The sequence below is a fragment of the Hypomesus transpacificus genome, chromosome 22 (assembly GCF_021917145.1).
Source record: "Hypomesus transpacificus isolate Combined female chromosome 22, fHypTra1, whole genome shotgun sequence".
Lineage (NCBI taxonomy): Eukaryota > Metazoa > Chordata > Actinopteri > Osmeriformes > Osmeridae > Hypomesus > Hypomesus transpacificus.
In genome coordinates this window covers 6,575,464-6,581,546 of record NC_061081.1, presented here as the reverse complement: position 1 = coordinate 6,581,546, position 6,083 = coordinate 6,575,464, and positions in this window count along the sequence as shown.

The following is a 6,083-nucleotide window of genomic DNA, read 5'->3' as shown; positions in this document are numbered from 1 at the left end:
AGAAACAAGGAGAGGAGAGACAGAAATGGGGTTCAGAAAAGGAGAGACAGTCCTGGAGCTTCAAGAGGAGAGACAGGTCTGCTTGGGAGCCCAGGAGGAGCCCATACATCAAGACAGGCAGACAGACGGGGTCACATCTTGTTGGTTATCAACAGATCCCAGGGGATGAATGGCGTCTTCAAATCTACCTCCGATGTGTCAGTGTCATGTCCTTCCACATCCTCGAATCCTTCCGGTAGCTGGGGCTCCAGCCTCTAAACTCCCCAGACCACAAGGATAAACAAGGCAGCACGTCTTGCGTTAGACACGCACACACACACACAGACACATGCACACACACCCCCAACACATCGTGTTTGTCATCCCCTGAGTTGACTCCACGCACATAAACAAGCGGTAGATAAACAGTGAGATGTGTTTGGTAACGTGTCTCTGAGTGCTGGCTGCTCCCAATGCCCTTCCCAGAGTTTTCCTCCTGGCCTGAGCCCTTCAGGGAAACACACGTTGCCTCATTCCGACAGGAAATTGCGTAACGGCAGGTTAGAACGGAGGCTGTGACGCTAGCAACGGCAGCTACGGAGGACACAGTCACCCTCTCCGTCTCCTCCATCTCTCCCTCGGTCGGTCTCTCCATCCTGTCCTCCTCCATCCCTCTCTCCTCCACGCTTCTCCACCGTTCCCGAGAGTTTCTCTCTCGTCGGTCCGCCTGCAGAGATCACGTTACCAAACAGACTGTCAGCAAGAAGGGAGACTGGAACACACCTTCCTTATAAGGCTAACACTTTCAACAAGGCTGGGGCAGTGCAGGCTTGGGGAGCGGAGGTTGGGGTAGTGGAACCTGGGGGGGTGGGGGGGAGAGGCTGCAGGAGTTTTGTGCGTAAAACCTGGGCGATTGGAGGCTGGGGGAGAGGTTGGGGCAGTGGAGGCTTGGGGGTGGGGGGAGAGGTTAGAGGCAAGTGCAGCAGAGCCTGTGGTGTTTCTCCCCCTGACTACAGGCTAATGTACATCAACAAACAAGGCCAGGTATGTGTGCGTGCGTGTGCGCGCGAGCGTGTTAATCCCGTCAGTGGGAGGTGGTGTCACACCTCTTTGTCCACTGTCATCTCGTCGCACGCTCAGTCAGGTCAATAGAACTCTACACCCCCCCCTCTACCCCCCCTCTACCCCACCCCCCCTCCACCCCTCGCCGTGGCACGGACCTTCATTGTGCCGAGCCAGCCTCGCCCGCAGCCAGAGGTGTGTGATGATGAGGGAAACATAAGAGCGGCGTGATTCCAGCTCCCAGAATGCCTCGGCCACGCCAGCACTGCACACGCTAGCTGTGCCAGGACAGGCGGACAGGTGGGGTTTGTTTTGATTGTGGTTACTGGTCTCGGCAGCTTCTTTCCTATCCCTCCCCCATCCGCCCCCCTCTCCTAACCCCCCCCCCCCCCCCCCCACCACCACCTCCACCACCACCCCATGTTAAACAGAAGATCTGATCACAGAGAACTCCAAAAGTGTTCAGGTGTTTAAAGACAATGTGAGACGGGGAGGTGGAGAGAGGTGAAAGGAGAGAGAGGGAGAGAAAGAGGTAGAAAGAGAGAGGGACAGACAGGTATGTTAACATTCTTCCATTAGCTTCTGCCCATATCAGGGCCTCAGGTGTGGCCTTTTGGCCCTCAGACACAAAAAGAGAGAGAGAGAAAGGGAGAGAGGGTGAGTCCATGCCTCTGTCATGGTGTCAGTGGTTGTTTTGTGTGCGAGGATGACAGGACTGTTGATCCTGACACCTGACTCCCTCTGAAGCATTCAAGCTGCTCTCTTCTCCTTCTGAGACCTCTCCCTCCCTCCCTCCCTCCCTCCCTCCCTCCCTCCCTCCCTCCCTCCCTCCCTCCCTCCCTCCCTCCCTCCCTCCCTCCCTCCCTCCCTCCTCTCTGTTTTGTACTTTGCTTGCCTCTCAGCCACACCAACACAGACAACTACAAAGACAACTACAGAAAAAAAGAGAGAAATCCATTTAAAAGTATTTCTCTGGGGCGGTCACAACTACAAGGTACCCACTAGCTACACCACCCTTGAGATTGGAAAACCTACGAGTCACATTGATGCAGTGTCTCAGGTAAAAAAGTGAGGAGAAAGATCGAGGGAGAGAGAAAAAGATAGGTCAAGGAAGGGGAGAGAGAGAGAGAAAGAGAGAGAGAGAGAGAGAGAGAGAGAGAGAGAGAGAGAGAGAGAGAGAGAGAGAGAGAGAGAGAGAGAGAGAGAGAGAGGAGAGAGAGAGAGAGGAGAAAAAGAGAGAATTTGTTATTCCTGACTCTATTGCAAAAATCCTCAGTCATTACTTTGACTGTCAGGCAAGATTAGACTGGTGATTAAGCTGCTAGTCAGATGCTGTCTACAGTGTAAACATTCCGGGTGTGTAAAGATGAAGTCCAACTATGTTTCACAGAACCATCCCAGCCTGCCCAGGAAGAACTGGCTCTCTCTGCAGGCACAGAGACCAGGAGAGACCGTCCTACTGGTCCCTCTACAGACACCGAGACCAGGCGAGACCGTCCTGCTGGTCCCTCTACAGACACAGAGACCAGGAGAGACCGTCCTGCTGGTCCCTCTACAGACACAGAGACCAGGAGAGACCGTCCTACTGGTCCCTCTACAGACACAGAGACCAGGAGACACCATCCTACTGGTCTCTCTGCAGACACAGAGCCACTAAAGAGATAGCGGTCATGCTGCAGGGACAGGCCAGCCAAGTGTGCAAGACTCACCCGACCTCACACGTCCACATGCACACACACACACGCGCGTACACACACACACACAGACCAAGTGTTGTTGTGGTGCAGCAGCTATGTGATGGCGGAGACAGAGACGTCAGAACACACAGCTCCATTTAACATCCAAACATGTGAGGAGATGACCCATTATATACTCTGGAGTCTGGGCTGACTCTGCACAATACTGCTGTGGGTGAGTGTGTGTGTGTGTGTTTTAAAGAACGAGTAGCAGATTTCCCCCAGACAGCCCAAGAAGAAAAAGTCTATACTTGATTCCCTCTCTTATCACACCCCTGGTCTCCTGCAATGACACTCTGAACATGTCTCTGAACATGTCAAACTGTCAGGCTTCTCACCAGGCTACGGATCCTGAACTGCTGCATGGAAGAACTCACATGGAATTGTCACACAATAATCTAACAATAATCTAATGAAGATCCAAACAATTCTAGAAGCATGTGGAGTTCAAGTTCTAGATGAGTTCATTGCCATATGTAAAAAGTACATTGGAATGATTTGGACCTGCTCCTCTTGAAACTCCATAGGTGCCTCTCTATAGCTAATAATACTAATAATAATCCCAACCTATAATAAATAAGCCTTCACCATTTCAAGCTATCATACATATTGACAACATATGCTAGAATTAGATTTATTATTATGAAACTGAACAATTGACGTTGACCATGGTCTTAAACACAGCCAAGAGACTTTATTTGTGTGTCTGTGTGTTTGTGTGCGTATTTATCTCCTCATGTTATCTCCGTGGAGAAGGGAGAAAGCAGCTGGTCAATAAAAGCAGTTAAAACACTCCTGTTTACTTTACTGAACTCCATCTAGACAGATGAACCAGAAGAGGAGGACAGAAAGAAAGGAGAGAGGGGAGGAGAGGGAGGTGGACGAAGGAGAGGTGGAGGGAGGGAATTGTGAGGGGGCGAGCTAACAGGAGGAAAGAGAGGAGGACGAGGGAGGTGGAACAAGGACTGGTAGAAGTGAAGAGATTGAAGGAAGGAGAGGAGGAAGGAGGGGAGAGAGAGGAGGAGGACGGGGAGGATGTGAGGACAGAGAGCAGGGGAGGGGGTGGAAGTGGACGAGGAAGCTAGCGTGTTCATTTATCTTCATCCGGGCCAGTCAAACGAGGCACTGGAGGACGAATGGGGGCTTTTAGGACCCTCACTGCTCAATCCCACACTAACACACACTCTGTAAACAAGCCTGAGTCAGGACACAGCACGGAACATTAGGGCTCAGAGCTGGGGCAGTGTGTGTGTGTGTGAGAGAGACAGAGAGAGAGACAGAGAGAGAGAGAAAGAGAAAGAGAGAGAGTCAGAGTCAGAGAGAGAGAGAGAGAGAGAGAGAGAGAGAGAGAGAGAGAGAGAGAGAGAGAGCGAGAGGGGGGGGAAGAGAGGGGAAGAGAGAGAGGGAGAAAAGGTAAATAAAAGCTATGATGAAAGAGAGTGCTCCGGTGCTTTAGATCTCTCCAGCACTTAGCCTGATCCCGTAAGAAGCCATTACAGCCCTACCTGCAGCTATAAGGGCCAGCCTGCGTTATGATGGATCTGCTGTTATACGCCAGATCTCACGACGCAGGGCCACTCTTCAAAGGGACAGAATCCAGCAGCTTCAGTCAGTAACACTGATTAACCCTTGTGTGACCTGACCAAACGACTGACACTCACCTCTCAGTCTCCATTCTTAGGGTAACCCACTTAGGGGAAACAGACTGCTTCACATGTGATGTGGAACATACAGTACAGCTTTCACACACACAGCTAGACAGTTCCACACACAGTTAGACAGTTCCACACACAGCTAGACAGTTCCACACACAGTTAGACAGTTCCACACACAGCTAGACAGTTCCACACACAGCTAGACAGTTCCACACACAGCAAGACAGCTCCACACAGGGCTACAGACCCAGGCAGACACGTTGTGTTTGGATGTTGGCAGGGGCACAGGGAGGCCTCCTCGAGTGACGCTAATGCTCCCCCAGCAGGCAGTGTCCCACCAGGAAGCCACATCCGCCGTGTCCACCGAGACAGACCACAAGCCAATCATGACCCATTATGTGGCGAGGGAACCATGTTCGCTGCGTTCTTCTCACAGTTTCATGTGCTGCTGCTGTTCCAGAGACCCTGTGTGTGTGTGTGTGTGTGTGTGTGTGTGCAGCAGATAGCCTGGAGGGCTGGGTGGAGGGTCGGGGGGGGACAGTGGAGGGAGGGAGGGATGGTTGTTGGCATCTGGAGGAGATCTCACACTCGAAGCAAACAAATACGAAGAACTCGATAATCCTCGGCCATTTTTCCCTTGAATCTCCTCCACCTCTCCTGTCCTGCTGCCACCTCGTTCTGTGTCCTCGGGTAAGAGTAGGGTGGGTGCTAGGAGAAAATAAGGAGAAGGGTTCTACCGTGGAGTACTGAGATGCACCCGCAGTTGTTGAGATTGCAAGCCAAAGAAAGTCCTGGAGGGAGAGGAAGGAATGCCTGGCCATGGTTGGAACTCCTGCCACAACACAGGGTAGGGGACTGAGTGTGTGTGTGTGTTCATGACGAGGACATAAATCTACAGCTGGTTAGAACATTACCCTCATGGTAGGGGACAGAAAGTATGCACCAAACATCTGCTCCACGACTCCCCAAACACACACGTCCAACAAACACACACAATTAGCTTATCACTCAATCCCATCGTACGAGCGTAATGCAGTCAAATGCCCTCTTTAAAATCGCATGCCAGGCCAGTGAAAACAATCAGCCTGAGAGCTGGCCTGAGCTGGGCGGGTCCCAGCAGGAGGCAGGCGTGGACAGGCTGGGGGCTGATTGTCCCGGCCCTGCTCCCCTCGCCTGGAGCTCCGAGGACATGCTGGTCTGACAATGGGCCTCGCTCCCCAGGACAAGTGAAGCTTTATCAGAACCACATCTCCAAACCGCAGCACCTCAACAGCTCCGAGTGATCAGCCTGTCTGAGTGCTACTTGTTACAGGCTGAAGTGACCCTCATCACAACACACGCCATCTCCCCTTGATCTGGGAGATCCGGCAGGATAAAAGGCAGGTTTCTGGGCTCAGCGGAGGAGCAGCAGCGGGAAGCCCACCTGGACACGATGGGGCTCCACAAAACACCTTGTCCTGTTCTTTACACGCCGCCTGGACACAAAACCAAATGCTTAACTGATGAGTGGACCCAGGGCTGAGGGGAGAGTCTTCATGTTGATGAGGGCTCCTCAAACACTTATCTGGTCATCAGGCTCTGTCTGGAGATGTGCAGCTCTCTACTCAACAAGCTGTTCAATGAGTCATGGAGTGGGGATGTCATTTCCCCA